The sequence below is a fragment of the Delphinus delphis genome, chromosome 6 (assembly GCF_949987515.2).
Source record: "Delphinus delphis chromosome 6, mDelDel1.2, whole genome shotgun sequence".
Classification (NCBI taxonomy): domain Eukaryota; kingdom Metazoa; phylum Chordata; class Mammalia; order Artiodactyla; family Delphinidae; genus Delphinus; species Delphinus delphis.
This window is the reverse complement of record NC_082688.1, coordinates 90682143-90700801: the sequence shown is the minus strand read 5'-3', so window position 1 is coordinate 90700801 and position 18659 is coordinate 90682143. Positions and strand designations below refer to the sequence as shown.

Genomic DNA, 18659 nt, shown 5'->3' with positions numbered 1-18659 from the left:
ACCTATCTTGCTCATATTCATGTTTCTCATAAACTCTGACCAGAAATTACAAATTTTAAAGTTTTACCGCATTTCAGCAGTAAACTACGTGCATAACCTCAGAAATGGATTGATGTCTCTTGTTAATACATATTTTGTTCATCATATGCTGGGTAGGAGCTACATATTAGTATATATGCTCAAATTTTTATTGCATTTAACACACCAGAAGGGACATTATACAACTAATAAGAAGTGAAGTCCATGTTAAGTTATTTGATCAAATATGTTTCATGAAAACTGCCTAAGAACATCAAAACAATTAGTCAAACCCAAAATTCAATCTGAGTTAGCATTCATCCTCAAAGATTTGAATTCAAAAGTAAGTTCAGAGACCAAATATTATATTTTGATTTGTTCTGAAGTGGCCATCTGCCCATATGAAAAAGCTACTGCAACAGTTTGGCAGGCAGTTTAAAGAACCAAAATAACTACTCTGTGCAGGTCAGGTTCACAGGCATCTGGGTGTTGACTTGGAAAGCACAAAACGTAATAATCACAGCATGTGGTACTTTACCGAGTAGCCAGCCAAAAGTGTCTGTCTAAATAGGCAAAAATTTTAGCTGTCATAAGAATCCTTTGAGGAAACTTTATAAATACCTATCAAATTTCAAATATCAGTGGCCAACATTTTTAAAAACACCATAAAGATCTAATAAAATGTTATAGAAAAGTTATAATAATCCCGAGGTACCCATAATTTATATCCTGGCACATTTAAAAATGTTCCTTTTGTTTAAAAATGGGCTTCAAAGATATCAATAGTTTTATTTGTATATTTTATAAATATTTGTGTGCTAGTCAATAGTCTGATTTTTAATTGTTTAAAGCAAATCCAATGCCACAAAGAGCTACTTTAGTCATGCCTTGCAGGAGTTCAAGGGGAATATCCTCTATCTTCACCCCTCTGCCCCTCCCCTACCTTCAAGTCTTCTCCTCACAGGTCTCTGCCTGGGAACTGTGGACCTTTGCTGCTCCTTTTCTTGGAAGAGTGGCTGTTGAAAGGAGTTAAATATGGCTCTTGGGTAAGTAAGTCTGGGCTGGAGGGCCATGAAGAAGGGTCAGCAAGAGGACAATCTCCCTTGGTGTCCGGAACTTGTAGAATAGCCTGCAATAGAGTGGACCACCAGCTGAGCTCCTTGAAGTGAGAGCTACAGGCTGGCAGGGAGAAGGGTGACCCCAGTGTCAACCAAGAAAAGTTAGATATGGCTGTACTTCAGAGAGCTCACCAACCAGGTGATGGTCACCAATAACAGCAGGAGGATGTTCCCAGTGCTGAAATTGAGTATGTCTGGCCTGGACCCGAACACCATGTGTTGTTTTATCTTGGATTTTGTGATGGAGAGCAACCACTTCTGGAAGTGTGTGAACAGAGAGTGGGTGCCTGGGGGGTCAGTCCAATTCCTATGTGCATATTGAACTCCTTACATAAATAAAAGCTCTAAATTCATATAGTATGAGTTGAGGGTCTACAGGGGATGACTACCAGCCACGGCATTCTCAAGACTCAATGCATATCTGTCAAGGCTTACCAGAAAGAGATTACAGCTCTTAAAACTACATAAAACTGATTTGCAAGGGCTTGCTGTGATGCAAAAAGAAGCAGGGATCACAAAGATAAGATGGAAGAACCCAGAGACAAACAGCAACCTGGGTATTACTAATGGAAGTAGCTTATCCCTGGACTCAGTTCCTTCTACCTGCTGTCAACCCCCATCCTCAGTTTGGAGGTCCTGTCTCACTTTTCTCCACCCATGGCTGTGAAAAATGCTCTATGCTGAGGAACCACAGTTCACACATCCCTGTCCCTGTCCTCAAAGCCGTGCCTAGGACTCCTCCTCACTTGGACAAGCTCATACTTAGCCCATACACTCATTGGAAAAATTCTCCAACCTATTCTGACAATTCATTTGCAAGTTGTCCATGATCTGATCCCATGAACTTAGCCCAGCCTCAGCATGTGTGTACATACTATCATGTTACTCCTGAGCACAACAGGACTGCATCAGTACCCCAACCTGTGGTCAGCTAGCAGAGCACCTTCACACCAGGGTCTCAGACAGCATAGCTACCTAATGGGCTGGGAGTCCAGACCTTCCCAGTGAACACTATCTTACCCAAATAATCTCAGGTCCCTTCTCCTCAGGATTCTCACTCTATAAGAACCATGTCGTGGCCACAGATATTCCTGACAGCCAATATCACACCTTGGCCTCATAACCTCATGGATATCCCTGTCACCACCTTCCATGTAAACCAAAGCCTTTCCTTAAAATATACACTATTTTTTTTTTATGTCTACCAGTTTTACTCAGGATTTGATCTAGGTACAAAATGACAGTCTCATAGGTCAAGAAAGAAAAAAAAATCTTATTAACTTCACTTTAAAATATGAAAAGGAATATATGTCCTGTTGTTCATCAAAAAAATAACCCCACCCATCATCTGCAACACAAGTGTTGTCCTATGTTGCGTTTATATGCTACAGATGAATTTAAGTATGGAAACAAAACTCAGTTGGACTATTAAATCACCATTACTTGATCATAATAAAATTTTGTTTGCTAAGATCCAGAAACTTATTTTTTTGTGTCTCTTACAGAATATAGAAGATTTGACACACTAGAATTAATAAACTCAACTCGTCTTATTTAGTGAAATAAAAAGCATACTTTCAATTGCATCCCTTGTTTCTTCAGAGTAGTTTTCAGGTCCCTTTTGTGACAGCTATCATACTTATAGTTAAGCTGTTAGGGACAAAATAATAAATTCATAGTTGAGGACAACAGACTTTAACTGCAATGGAAATTTCACTGTTCTGCCCAATAGAATGTGTTTATTTTGAGCATATGTAATTGCCTCTTGTATTGTTAAACATACAATGGCAATATTTTTCTTCTGAAAAAAGAAAAAGACAAAGACAATGAGCAAAACATTTTCTGCAAAATAAAGGTAATATGCAAAAAAAAAAAAAAAAAACAACAACAGCAAAAAACTAAATAAGTTCTAAAAAGATCTAGTGAGAGGATTCAGTACTAGAAATTAGTGACAAACATAATCCACTAAAATTTTCAAAATTTACATAGCTCAAATTCTCATCTTTTGCTAACTTACTGTGCATCTAGAAATATTTATTTTGGAAAATATTGAGCAAACTTCTTTTGCCCAGAATGAAAAACTTTAAAGTTTAAGATGGGTTACACAAAAGAACACATGCTTTCCTTTTCAAAGGAGTGATTTTTTTTTTTTTTTTTTTTTTGGCGGTACGCAGGCCTCTCACTGTTGCAGCTTCTCCCGTTGTGGAGCACAGGCTCAGTGGCCATGGCTCACGGTCCTAGCCACTCCGCGGCATGTGGGATCTTCCCGGACCGTGGCACGAACCCGTGTTCCCTGCATCGGCAGGCGGACTCTCAACCACTGTGCCACCAGGGAAGCCCTAAAGGAAAGTGATCTTAAGAGCTTATAATTACTTAGTAAAGGTTTTCTGAAGATCAAATGCTTTTTAAATGCCCCTTTTTTGGTAATCTCTAAATTAATTGGAAGCATGTAAAATTGTTCTAAATTAATGATAAAAAATCAACTTCATATTTTTTAACTGGCTCTTTAAGTTTTATATTAACAAATTGTAGTTCATGATATACCTTAAAATATTCTGATAAAGTATCCAGATTAAGTTCATCCAAAGAAGAGATAATGCATTTCTACATTTGTTTGTGATAATTGGAGCAAAGACTGTATTAAACTAAATAATGATACTTTGACAGTGTAAAGATGCAAATGTACATGAAAGTAATATTTTTCCAAAGGTGAGAGGATGTATTTTATACTAGAGCTGACTTAAGTCTTTTGCACAGGATATTTCTTTGTCTGGAAATGGCTTTCCCCACATAATCGCCTGGCTTACTCCTTCAATTTCATTCCTCACAGAGGCCACACCTGACCACTCCACATCAACTGCCCCAATGTACTATGAAAATTCTTGGTCTGTTAGATTTTTTTCATAACATGAATTTTTATCTACTATGTTTATTCTTTTATTTTCCAAATATTTTATTGATTGCCCCCCTTGCCCCTGTCAGATTCAAGTTCCCCAAGTGTAAGAACTCAAGTTTTTCTTGCTAGTTGATCAGTCCCCAAGACCTAGAATCATTTTTGGAAAATAAGAGCCCAGTACATATGTGTCAAAAAAACACTCAATGACCTAGGAGGAATTTCAGGAAAACTTTTGTTGTCATAATCACATAAAAATACATAATGTCTATAAAACAGCAATAACTAATTAGATGGGAAGAACAGGCTGGAATGAGAAAGGAATAATGAGGCAAAAATGGGTTTAGGTGAGATTAAAAAATACTGCTAAGAAAGTAAAAAACAAAATCTAAAAATTACAGCCACACTAGAGGCCCTAAGACAACAAGAAACATTAATCTGATTATAAATGTCACAGCAATAATCCTTTTTTGGGTTAAATTCCTGAATCAAAAGCAAAGTATAAAGTCTGAGTTTTAAAGATGCAATAACTACATGTACACAGAGAGAAACAAATTACCCAAATGTTTGATAAAAATGTTAAAAAAAATTATATACAAAAACTATTTAAAAAGTGATGAAGAATGAAAGAAATGTCAATTGATATTTACAAATATACCAGTCCAAATTAGGGATATGATTAGTCTGAAACCATTGAGTGTTAGAAAAAAATGATAAGAAGGTAAAAAAGAAGTTAATAAGAAATCAATGATAGTATGAAAAAGGAAAAAATTTCAACATAACAGGAAGATAATAGAAAAAGGAAATTGAGGTCATTTAACTACTAAACTGTAGACTGTTCTTTCTATGTAACTATGTTCTCACTCTATCCACTTTCTGTCTCCTATTTTTCCAACATACTTTGGACATTTTAATATAAATTGCAACACACTTGAAAACAGATAAATTATAAGGGTTTACATCACATTTTCTTACCACAATGTTATAAAACTAGTAATTATAACAAAATGTGATAAAATATTTTGAAGTTAAAACACATATTTCTGAAAGTTTGTGTAAATAGGAAAATAAAAGCTGAGTTTTTAGATTTCTTATAAATATCAAAGTAAATTATGTACCTCAAAACTCAAGCACAGGGGAGGAGTCAAGATGGTGGTGTGGGAACACACAGAGTTAGCTTCTCCCCACAACTAGGGTGCCTGCCAGCCACTGGTAGGGGACTCTGACCCCCAAGGAGACAGGAGGAACCTCAGAGTGAACGAGTAGGATGTAGGCAGACCGATGGGGGAGAAGTGGAGCCCAGACAGCATTGGTGTCCCTTGGGCTGGGGAGCTTGCTGAGTTCCCAAGCCAATTCCCCCTCCCCTCAAAGCCCCATCCAGGCCGCATGGGTCCTGGGGACATAGGAGGGAGGCTGGGGAGATCAGGAGTGGCAGATAGGAGGGGCCATCCAGGAGGATCAGGAGAGGAGCAGAGGGTGATTACCCTACTCACTTGGGCACGGGGAGCCTGCTGAGCTCCCAGGCTGGTCCCCTGCCCTCCAAGGCCCTCTTTTCCCCCTACCGTATTGGTCCTGGGGACATAGGAGAGAGGCCTGGGAGATCAGAGAGGCAGGCAGGAGGGACCCTCCCAGACCCCAGACCAGAGGAGCAGGAGAGGAGAGGAGGGCATTTGCTCTGCCCCTGCTGGGCTCCCAGGTGAGGTCCCCTACCCTCTGAGACCAGGGGTGGGTGGCACGCCTGGGTTCCTACTGTTCCTTGAGTATAAGCCCCATCCCCCACAGCCCTCAGGACGTTTTCCAGCCCTGTGGGTCCTGAGCATTGGTCCCATACACCACCCAAACCTCACCCTTGCTTAGGCCTCGCTCTCCACAGCCAAGGCCTTCCCTCCCCCACCTTTTTTTTTTCCTTTTCCCTCCTCCTCTTTTTTACTATAGGGTACTGATGTACACTCCAGTTGTTGATTCATATATATTTTTATTTTTACATTCTTTCTAATAAATCTGTTAGTTTCCTAGTCTAATTTTATTTTTACTTTGTTACTGTTTTTTTTTTTTCTTTTTTTTTGCTGCCCCACATGGCTTGTGGGATCTTGATTCATGACCTTGGGGTCGGGCGGAAGCTCTTGCAATGGGAGCTCCGAGTCTGAACCACTGGACTAACAGAGAACCTCAGACTCCAGGGAATATTCTTCAGAGTGAGGTCTCCCAGAGGTCCTCATCTCAGCACAAAGACCATCTCTACTCAATAGCCTACAAACTCTAGTGTTGGAAGCCTCGGGCCAAGCAACCAGTAAAACAGGAACACAACCTACTCATTAAAAAAAAAAAAATGAGATGGCAAAAAAATATGTCACAGTTGAAGGAGCAAGGTAAAAACCTACAAGACCAAGTAAATGAAAAGGAAATAGGCAATCTACCTGAAAAAGAATTCAGAGTAATGATAGCAAAGATGATTCAGAATCTCAGAAATAGAATGGAAGCACGGATTGAGAAAATACAAGAAGTGTTTAACAAAGACCTAGAAGAACTAAAGAACAAACAAACAGAGATGAACAACACAATAACTGAAATGAAAAATACACTAGAAGGAATCAGTAAAAGAATAGTGGAAGCAGAAGAACGAATAAGTGAGCTGGAAGGCAAAATGGTGGAAATAACTGCTGAGGAGAAAAATAAAGAAGAGAAAAAAAGAATGAAAAGAATTGAAGACAATCTCAGAGGCCACTGGGACAATACTAAATGCACCAACATTCAAATTATAGGCGTCCCAGAAGAAGAAGAGAAAAACAAATGGTCTGAGAAAATATTTGAAGAGATTATAGTGGAAAACTTCCTTAACATGGGAAAGGAAAGAGTCAGCCAAATCCGGGAAGCGCAGAGAGTCCCAATACAGGATAAAACCTAGGAAAAATACACCAGTACTCATATTCATCAAATTAACAAAAATTAAATGGAAAGAAAAATATTAAAAACAGCAAGAGAAAAACAAAAAAATAATATACAAAGAAATCCCCGTAAGGTTATCAGCTGATTTTTCAGTGGAAACCCTGCAAGCTAGAAGGGAGTGGCAGGATATACTTAAAGTGATGAAAGAAAAAAACCTACAACCAAGATTACTGTACCCAGCAAGGATTTAATTCAGGTTTGATGGAGAAGTCAAAAGCTTTTCAGACAAACCAAAGCTAAGAGAATTCAGCACCATGAAAACAGTTTACAACAAATGCTAAAGAAACTTCCCTAAGCAGGAAACACAAAGAGAAGAAAAAGACCCACAAAAACAAACCGAAAACAATTAAGAAAATGGTAATAGGAACATACATATCGATAATAACCTTGAAAGTAAATAAACTAAATGCCGCAACCAAAGGACACAGACTGGCTGAATGGATACAAAAAAAGACCCATATATATGCTGTCTACAAGAGACCCAATTCAGTCCTAGGGACACATACAGACTGAAAGTGAAGGGATGGAAATAGATATTCCATGCAAATGGAAATCAAAAGAAAGCTGGAGTAGCAATACTTGTATCAGATAAAATAGACTTTAAAATAAAGACTGTTACAAGAGATAAGGAGGGACATTACATAATAATCAAAGGATCAGTCCAAAAAGAAGATATAACAATTATAAATGTTTATGCACCCAACATAGGAGCACTTCAATACATAAGGCAAATGCTAACCACCATGAAAGGAAAAATCGACAGTAACAAAAGAATAGTAGGGGACTTTAACACCTCACTTACACCAATGGACAGATTATCCAGACAGAAAATTAATAAGGAAACACAAACTTTAAATGACATAATAGACCACATAGATCTAATTGATATTTATAGAACATTCCACCCAAAAGTGATGGAATACACTTTATTCTCAAGTACTGATGGAACATTCTCCAGGATAGATCACATCTTGGGTCACAAATCAAGCCTCGGTAAATTTAAGAAAATTGAAACCTATTAAGCATTTTTTCTGATCACAACACTATGAGATTGGAAATCAATTACAGGAAAAAACCTGTAAAAAACACAAAAAAACATGGGAGTTAAACAGTGCGCTCCTAAATAACCAAGAGATCACTGAAGAAATCAAAGAAGAAATAAAAAATACATAGAAACAAATGACAATGAAAACACAATGACCCAAAAACCTATGCATCACAGCAAAAGCAGTTCTAAGAGGGAAGTTTACAGCAATTCAATCTCACCTCAAGAAACAAGAAAAATCTCACGTAAACAAGCTAATGTTACTTTTAAGACAACTAAAGAAAGAAGAGCAAAGAAAACCCAAAGTCAGAGGAAGGAAAGAAATCATAGAGATCAGAGCAGAAATAAATGAAATAGAAATGAAGAAAACAATAGCAAAGATCAATAAAACTAAAAGCTGGTTCTTTGAGAAGATAAACAAAATTGATAAACCCTTAGACAGAATCATCAAGAAAAAGAGGGAGAGAACACAAATCAATAAAATTAGAAATGAAAAAGGAGAAATCACAACAGACACTGCAGAAATACAAAGGATTATAAGAGACTACTACAAACAACCATATGCCAATAAAATGGACAACCATGAAGAAATGGACAAATTCTTTGAAAGGTACAATTTTCCAAGACTGAACCCAGAAGAATTAGAAAATATGAACAGACCTATCACAAGTAATGAAATTGAAACCATAATTAAAAATCTTCCAACAAAAAAATGTCCAGGACAAGATGGCTTCTCAGGCGAATTCTATCAAGCATTTAGAGAAGAGCACATTTAGAGAAGAGCAAACACCAATCCTTCTCAAACTCTTCTAAAAAATTGCGGAGGGAGAAACACTCCCAAATTCATTGTACGAAGCCACCAGCACCCTGACACCAAAACCAGAAAAAGGTATCACAAAAAATGAAAACTACAGGCCAATATCACTGATGAACAGAGATGTAAAAATCCTGAACAAAACACTAGCAAACAGAATCCAACAGCACATTAAAAGGATCACACACCATGATCAAGTGGAATTTATCCCAGGGTTGCAAGGATTCTTCAATATATGCAAATCAATCAATGTGATACACCACATTAACAATTTAAGGAATAAAAACAATATGATCATCTCAGTAGATGCAGAAAAAACTTCTGACAAAATTCAACACCAATTTATTATAAAAACCCTCCAGAAAGTGGGCATAGAGGGAACCTACCTCAACATAATAAAGTCCATATATGACAAACCCACAGCAAGCATCATACTCAATGGTGAAAAACTGAAAGCATTTCCACTAGGATCAAGAACAAGAGAAGGATGTCCACTCTCGCCACTCTTATTCAACATAGTTTTGGAAGTCCTAGCCATGGCAATCAGAGAAAAAAAAGAAAGAAAAGGAATACAAATTGGAAAAATAAGGATTAAAACCGTCACTATTTGCTGATGACATGATGCTATACATAGAAAATCCTAAAGATACCACCAGGAAACTACTAGAACTAATCAATGAGATTGATAAAGTTGCAGGATACAAAATTAATGCACAGAAATCTCTGGCATTCCTACACACCACCAACAAAAAATCAGAAAGAGAAATTAAGGAAACACTCCCATTTACCATTGCAGCAAAAAGAATAAAATACCTAGGAATAAACCTGCCTAAGGAGGCAAAAGACTTGTACTCAGAAAACTATAAAACACTGATGAAAGAAACCAAAGATGACAAAAAACAGATGGAGAAATATACCATGTTCTTGGATTGGAAGAATCAATATTGTGAAAATGACTATATAGCCTAAAGCAATCTACAGATTCAGTGTAATCCCTATCAAACTACCAATGGCATTCTTCACAGAATTGGAACAAAAAAATCTTACAATTCATATGGAAACACAAAAGACCCTGAATAGCCAAAGCAATCTTGAGAAAAAAAAAAATGGAGTTGGAGGAATTAGCCTCCCCGACTTCAAACTATACCACAAAGCTACAGTAATCAAGACAGCAAGGTACTGGAACAAAAACAAGTATAGATCAATGGTACAGGACTGAATGACCAGAGATAAATCCATGCACATATGGACACCTGTTTTATGACAAAGGAGGCAAGAACATACAATGGAGAAAAGACAGCCTCTTCAATAAGTGGTGCTGGGAAAACTGGACAGCTACATGTAAAAGAATGAAATGAGAACACTACCTAACACCATACACAAAAATAAACTCCAAATGGATTAATGACTTAAATGTAAGACCAGACACTATAAAACTTTTGGAGGAAAACATAGGAAAAACACTCTGACATAAACCACAGGAAGAACTTTTTTGACCCACCTCCTAGAGTAACAGAAATAAAAACAAAAATAAACAAATGGGACTTAATTAAACTTAAAAACTTTTGCACAACAAAGGAAACCATAAACAAGACAAAAAGACAACCCTCCGAATGGGAGAAAATATTTGCAAATAAAACAACAGACAAAGGATTAATCTCCAAAATATACAAATAGCTCATGCAGCTCAATATCAAACAAACAAACAAGTCAGTTAAAAAGTGGGCAGAAGACCTAAATAGACATTTCACCAAGGGAGACATACAGTTGGCCAAAAGGCACATGAAAAGATGCTCAACATCACTAATTATTAGAGAAATGCAAATCAAAACTACAATGAGGTATCACCTCACGCCAGTCAGAATGGCCATTATCAAAAAATCTAGAAACAATAAATGCTGGAAAGGGTGTGGTGAAAAGGGAGCCCTCCTGCACTGTTGGTGGGAATGTAAATTGATCCAACCACTATGGAAAACAGTATGGAGGGTCCTTAAAGAACTAAAAAAAGAACTACCATATGACCTAGCAATCCCACTACTGGGCATATACTCTGAGAGAACCATAATTCAAAAAGAGACATGCACCCCAATGTTCATTGCAGCACTATTTACAATAACCAGGACATGGAACCAACCTAAGTGTCCATCGACAGAGGAATGGATAAAGAAGATGTGGCATATATATACAATGGAATATTACTCAGCCATAAAAAGGAACTAAATTGAGTTATTTGTAGTGAGGTGGGTGGACCTAGAGTCTGTCATACAGAGTGAAGTATGTCACCATATGTTAATGCATATATATGGAATCTAAAAAAAAAATGGTACTGATGAACCTAGTTGCAGGGCAGGAATAAAGAGGTAGACATAGAAAATGGACTTGATGACATGGGGTGGGAGGGGGAAGCTGGGGCAAAGTGAGAGTAGCATTGATGTATATACACTCCCGAATGTAAAATAGTTGGCTGGTGGGAAGAAGCAGCATAGCACAGGGAGATCAGCTCGGTGCTTTGAGGTGACCTAGAAGGGTGGGATAGGGAGGATGGGAGGGAGGCTTAAGAGGGAGGGGATATGGGGACATGTGTATGCATACGGCTGATTTGCTTTGTTGTGCAACAGAAACTAACATGGTATTGTGAAGCAATTATACTCCAATAAAGATGTACTAAAAAAAATGGTATCAATAGAAAAAAAAAAAACCTCAAGCATAAGGACAGTTTGAAAAACTGCAGTATTTACAAAAGCTGAAGATACACAGTTCCAAAGATAATCAGCTCCACTCCTATATATATACCTAAACCCAACAGGAGTGCATTCATAAGTTCACTGAAAGGCATGCACTAGAATATTCATTATAGCATTATTTGTAAGCCCAAACTGGGTGCTACCCACATAAATATCCACTCATAGGAGAAGCCGTAAAAATTGTGGAATACTCACACAATGGGAATTGATCGTCTATAATGTGCATAATGCATAATTTATCAATACTAAGTACAAAAAAAGACAGGACGAATCTCTGGTTTTAGAAGTCATGAGAGCAGTTAACTGGAACAATTTTTACTGAGATGAGAATGTGCTAGGTTATTGGTATTCTGTTTTTGATCTGAGTCTGACTAAGCAGGTATCTTCTGACATGTGAAATCAATCCATTGAGCTGAACTCTTTTGATGTGGTTACTAGTCTTTACCGATACTATGTTCAATAAACACTTAAAAGGACATAGAAATTAAAAATATCATTCCCATGATATTTTTATTTATTAATTCATTAAAATAAGTAGAAACACATTTTAATCATGACATGCTTTGCAAAACAAAAGAAAAAAAAGACCCCTAACTTTCAAAGACTTTTATGATCACTCAAGAAAGCAAAATTACAGAGACAAAGAAGCATCAGGAAATCAGTAAGGAAAAATAAATGACAAATTAAAAAAAATGATTTAAACATCAGGAAGTGTTATTTATACTGGTTCTGTGGGCTCCATGACTATGAATTCTTCTGTGAAGTGGATGAAGACTCCATCCAGGACAAATTTAATCTCAGTCAACTCAATGAGCAGGTGCCTCACTGTAGACAAGCTCTAGACATGATCTTGGACCTGGAGCCTGATGAAGAGCTGGAAGACAACCCCAACCAGAGAACCCTGATTAAGCAGTCAGCCAAGATGCTGTATGGGTTCACCCAGACCACCTATATCCTCACAAACCATGGCACCACCCAGATGTTGGAAAAGTACCAGCAGGGAGAGTTCGGCTACTGCCCCACATGCACTGTGAGAACAAGCCAATGCTTTCCAATAGCCTTTCTGACACCCCAGGTGAGGGCCTGGTGAAGCTCTACTGCCCCAAGTGCATGGACAATTCCACACCTAAGACACCATCGAGGCAGCACCACACAGAAGGCCCCTACTTGGGTACCAGTTTCCCTCACATTGCTCTTCATGGTGCATGCTGAATGCCGGCCCAAGCAGCCCACTAACCAGTTTATGTCCAAAGTGTACAGTTGCAAGATCCATCCACTGTCCTACCAGGTGCAGTTCCAAGCTGCCAGCAACTTTGAGTCTGTCAAGACCGTTCACTTATTCCCAACCCCACCTGTCACTCTGTCTTTGACAGTTCCAGTCCTCCCCTGCCACCTTTAAGGAAATCTCTATGGTTTGTATTTTAAATTAGAAGAGTCATTATTGTGGTGTGAATATGAAATAAAGTAGAAAAAAGGCAAAAATAAGCATTTACTCAAAATTTATGTAAAATCTTGCCAGATCTCTTCAGGAAAAATAGTTTAGAGCTTGATGACTCCTAATATAAATGTTGTAAAATCATAAGGTATTTTAAAAATAATTCTATGGTAATTTATTTAATTACTAAATAAAATTGATTATTAAGATACATTAGCATCATTGATTAATGTATGAGAAGAATACTGAATAGTACCATAATAATGAAGAAATTTTTTAAAAGATCTACAAGAACTACCATGTTGAAAGGTACAAAAATCACAGGTCTTTAGAAAGGAAATTTTCATATACCTAAAATCAAATAATTCTCATATTATTTAAATAGCTCTGGGCTATAAGTTGAAATGGACTTTGCTGTGTCAAACCACAGACTGACTCGCATTATTTTAAAAAAAGCAAATCTCAAATATCACTAGTAAATAGCAATTAAATCTTAAGAGAGAATATATTTTTATACTTGATAAAATCAATTCAATGTTAATAAAATTCAAAGAAAGCATAAGTACCAACAGACATATCTAAACATGACAAGAATGTGTATCTCAATCCACCTATATTCCAAAATGTTCTGGAAATTAATTTAATAGATTTATGATTATAAATGTGAAAAGAAGCTAAAATTTAGGTATATGATCTAGCAACTACTATAATGTACTATAAAACCTTTTATTTTTCCCTTGGAATAGAGAGTCAAGTCAAAAATAATGAATAATCCAATGAAATCAGAGTGTATACAAAATTTATGAACATCAGTGGGGAGAGATTGGATGACACATTAAATTGAGAATTGGCTAATTATGTCAAGTTGGGTTGATATAAAACATCTCTTAGTTGGAGAACTGAAATTCCAATCCCATCTCAGTGGAAAAAATCAAGATGCCTATTTGGAGAGTGTTCTTAGCCATCAAAATCTAGTTAGGCTAATTCAATGACTAATGATAACACCATACTTCTATGTGAGTGACAACAAATATAGACATTGTAATATTCATATTCTTCTCAGTATATTATTTTGTTAAGCACTGCATGTTGTTCTAGTTTTTTTTTTTTTCATATTATAAGTGTTAGTTTTTGTTAACTTGATCTTTCTACACCTATCTATCCTTGAGGTGCTTGGATTTATCCTGTAGATACTGTGTTGGAATCATGTTAGCCACCTCAGGATCAGATATTATGAAACCTTTTTGTAATCCACAATGGAGACTTTGTAACAAGCTACAGCAGTGGGGAGAAGCAATTTGTTTAAGTATAAGGTATAAATGGGGCAGCAAAATAATAACATTAAAATTCAAACAAGACCCTTTCAAATAAGCATATTTGTTGAAAATATTTAATCTAAGAGGCAAGTAGACAGATGAGTAAGGACAAGGAGCAGAAAACTATGGTGTCTTGGAAAACCATATCCATGTGAAAACTGAATACTGTCAGCACCAAGTTCTTTCATGTAGTCTTGAATTCAACTGTAATTGAAGCACAGATCATAAATGAGAAAGGTTTTTCAATCTGACACCCTTAGAGGAAAAAAGTGACAAATGTAATTTTCAGATTGCAAAGCATTAGTTTATCATTGCACGTTGTTGTGAAGATATAGAGCAAAGTTGGAGAATATTTATATACCACATCCTAATGACACATGGAATAAGAAAGTTGAGCTCATCATTCTGAAACTTAATATCTCTTTTGTTTACTAAAAAAAGCAAAAAGCAAAACTGTGATAATCGATATTTTTCACTTATATCTAGGGATAGTTATATTAAGCATGGTGTTTGTAATAAGAAGCTGCTGTTGCTCAAATGGATATTGCAACATATTTTTCTTGTCTACTCAAATTTATAATCTATTTTAGACAGAATATTTAGCTTACCAACTTACTCTAATTATCCATACGTATACCCCAGTTACCATGTTTTAATTAATTTGAACATTATATAAATTATATAAATCATCTTGAATTATGAAAAACTTTTAAAACTATCTTTCTAGCATATTGTTAAGATAAAATTAAAATTTTATTTACAGTCAATTCACTTAAAAACATTTTATCTGAAGCTTTTGGGTGGAAAGAAAAAGCGTTTACCATTTACCTGTACCCTCAGGAGGATTGACTGAGTCTCTTAGTATCAAATAACATATACATAAAGTATGAGATAACTTGTTTCTTAATCATATGCATTAGGAAGTATATACTGCCTTGCTAAATAAGGGTTTGAAAACTCTTATTCTGATGCTTTCTAGTTTCATAATCTTGAGAAAAGATACCTAATCTGTATTAAACTCAATTTATTAATCTGTGACGTTGACAAACATTGAGTGACTCCTCATAGATTAATTGAAGAGATTAAATAACATAAGCCACATAAAGTATACTACTATACATAGAAAATGATCAAAGTGTATTGACTATTATTGATATTAATTTAATGTAAGTAAGTGTATTTGGTAATTCCACCCAAACAATCTCTCTATAGTGCTCCTGGCTTCTGGGATATTATGGAGCTATTTTCACTAAAGATGGGAGATGATTCCACTTCAAATACAGCATATTTCTTTCAAACATATCTTCGATCCTGTTTCTATTTAGCATCCTTTGAAGTACAAATAAATTTCCAAAGGGAGCCAACCCTCTTTTGCTGAATGTTGTAAACAGATTTTTTTTCTTATTTATTTATTTATTTTTTGTAAACAGATTTTAATCTCAGTACCTGACAGGACAACACAGCTCTTCTCTTCAGCACACCATGAATTTGTCACTCTACTCAGTGTATCCAGTTTTCTGTGCACTGTAGATCAGTAGCTGTATCTCCATCTCCAGGCATATTTATTTCTGCACTTTTTGTATCACCAAATAATCCTAAGTATGCATTGATTGTTTCCTGAATTTTATATTTCAAAGGCACTAGTTATTGATTGGACAGCTCTGGAAACCTAGATTTGTGCCCTTGTCTCCAGTCCCCATTCAGGGACAGCTAGAGCAGTGGCCCACATGCCATTCTTCTCAAAAGCCTAATTGCTTCAGGTGACTATCCCTACTATTTTCTGAAACCTCTGAGACTGAATTCAGAGAGTTGAATTCCGTTCTTTTTTGACATGTTCTAACTACATTCATGGAAGGAAACTTGTACACATTTTCAATTTAAAAAATTACCTAAAATAGTAAGACTTTAACTCCCCCTGGATGCCATGGCTCACAATCATGGTTGTTTCTTTGGGACATCAGTCTGGGCAGGAATCTCCTCCTCCTTCTTTGTCAGGAGGTGAAGTCATATCTTTGTGCTTGCATTTGTTCAGTTTCTCCACACTAAGTTTGGAAAGGCTGTTTTGATTATTTTACAATCCTGACATTCAATTGTGATCATGACTAACTTATTGCAACCAAAACTATTAAGAATCCAGGAATAGATCATCATCTTTCTGTTCTCAGAAGGACAAAGCATGCCACACTTGAAAGGAAAATTGTTTTTAGTAGACCTATTCAATTTTTCTGAAAGGATGCAATTCAAATGTAGACTACAAACACACATTGTACATATTTTACTGCATTGTGTAAGGAAACAAAAACACAGGTAAATAAAAGTAAAATTTCCTTCAGAGTTTTGCAATTCACTAAAATAGCACTATAAAATTTCTTTGTAAAAGAAGATAATAGGTCTGTTGTTGGTTTCAAAACAGTTCTAGTAGGGTAAAAGTATCTTGAACTGTCAACAAATGTGGCATCCATCTTATCTATTAATGGTCTTGGGAAGACCGTTTTCAGAATGCAAAAGTTTAAAACTGAAATTCACTTCATGGGGTTAGAGCTTTTAATGGACTGTCACTGATAAGGAAATGATGGAGACCACAATGTTTCTGCAATCTCATTAGCTGGATGTGTTGTGTGAAGTTGAATTTCCCAATCTCCAGAATACGAACATATACTACCAGTGAGGAGAGAAGAAAAGCAATTCAAAGTTCTATATTTAACTTTTATTCTTTTGAATACAGCATTAAAATAACAATTTCCATGGCATTGTATTTTCCTTAGTTCTTCAGTGGGCAATAAAAATAAATCTCATATTATTTTAGCATAATATCATCCTTCCAAAGGAAATCTACTTTGAAATAACATCTCATGTGGTCAGAGAACTTCCCTTAGTTCATATAAAGTTGGCAACTACACTGTTTTCTTCATTAGAAAGAGACAAGATAATATATTCAATCATCAGTGTCACGGGGCATGCTTCACGAGTATTTGCTTAAAACTTTTAATGCTGTGCAAATGTGACATTTAAGAAATATTTATTTAGAGTAAGCCAAATAAATTTGTTGACTCATTCATGATGCCCATGGAATATGATTTTCTATTGATCATTTATATTAAAATGTCAATGTGTAAAACTAGATCTCAAAATGCAGGAATATCTGTATATGAATGCAAACTATGTCAATCATGTAGAATTGGTTGACAGGTACACAGATGTTTGGCATACTGCAGCTTAATTGACAAAATTTCCCTATAAAAATAATGGTTTTCTCTTGTTAATGTAGCCTTTTCTTTCCAATTTAATGGAGAAAGTCTATGAATTAAGGCATTCAAATTTTTTTAATATTTATAATTCCAACTTAAATATATTTAGATAGAAATATATAATGAAAGCAAAACAAAGAGACACAATTTTAGTCCCAGTTCTGCCACTTTCTTATTTATTTATCCCAGGCAAATCACTCAGTCTCTCTGAGTTCCCATGTATTGATACTTTTGTGCCTAGTAACTAGATAATTGTCAAAGGCACTTATAATTTTATGATAACTTTATAAAGACCAGAAACGGGGTAGAGTGATCTCAAAAATATATTAAATATGTGCAGCAGTGAATAAGAATTCTGTTTTCCTCTACGAAGATGGTTGCTACAAATGTGCAATGTTTCAGGCGGGAGAAAAATGTGTCTTCTGACATCTGCAGCAGTATTTCCATGTAAACCAGGAAAAAAGAATGACTTCAAAGGACATAATGATAACTAAGATGTATGGAACACTTTCTATCACTGATAGCTTTAAAGATTTCCTTACAAAATCCTCATAGTAAGCCTCTGAAGTTGATCCCAAAATGACCATTATTTTCTAGATGAGGAACCTGGGACTCAAGAAATTTGGGTAAGGCACACAAGGTGAAGTAGCTAGCAACATCAGAACTGGATTCAGAATATGAGAGTCTGGCTATAGAGGTGATATAATTTAACCATGCTTACAGCAACAATTTTGAAAAAACGTGAGAATTCGTTCAGAGATTTGGAAGAGATATGGAAAGAGACCATTTATATTAGGCAAAAAATGTATTGAAAGCAATATCCCTTTGTTTCAAAAAATACCTGTATTGCTGTAATTTAAAAATAACCTTTTAAATACTCTTCCCCTTTATCAACTGAGAACAATTATTTGATTATTGGGAAATATATAAACAATCATATTAGCCAAATGATTAGAGTTGCTTGGTCTTCAACCAATGGCTTTTGGAAGGAAATACATTTTTCTCTTGATGCTCCTCAAGGAAAAATTGACATAAGAAATAATTGTCACTTAAATATTTTCTAAATGCTTTTAAGGACTTTG

At 36.0% G+C, this 18659-nt stretch overlaps 2 pseudogenes; both read left to right on the top strand.

The window, feature by feature from the left end:
* The first annotated feature begins 265 nt into the window (after positions 1–265).
* Positions 266–2164, top strand: LOC132427706 (T-box transcription factor T pseudogene; annotated as a pseudogene).
* Positions 2165–6577: 4413 nt separating this feature from the next.
* LOC132427704 (casein kinase II subunit beta pseudogene) lies at positions 6578–12977 on the top strand (annotated as a pseudogene).
* The last annotated feature ends 5682 nt before the right edge of the window (positions 12978–18659 follow it).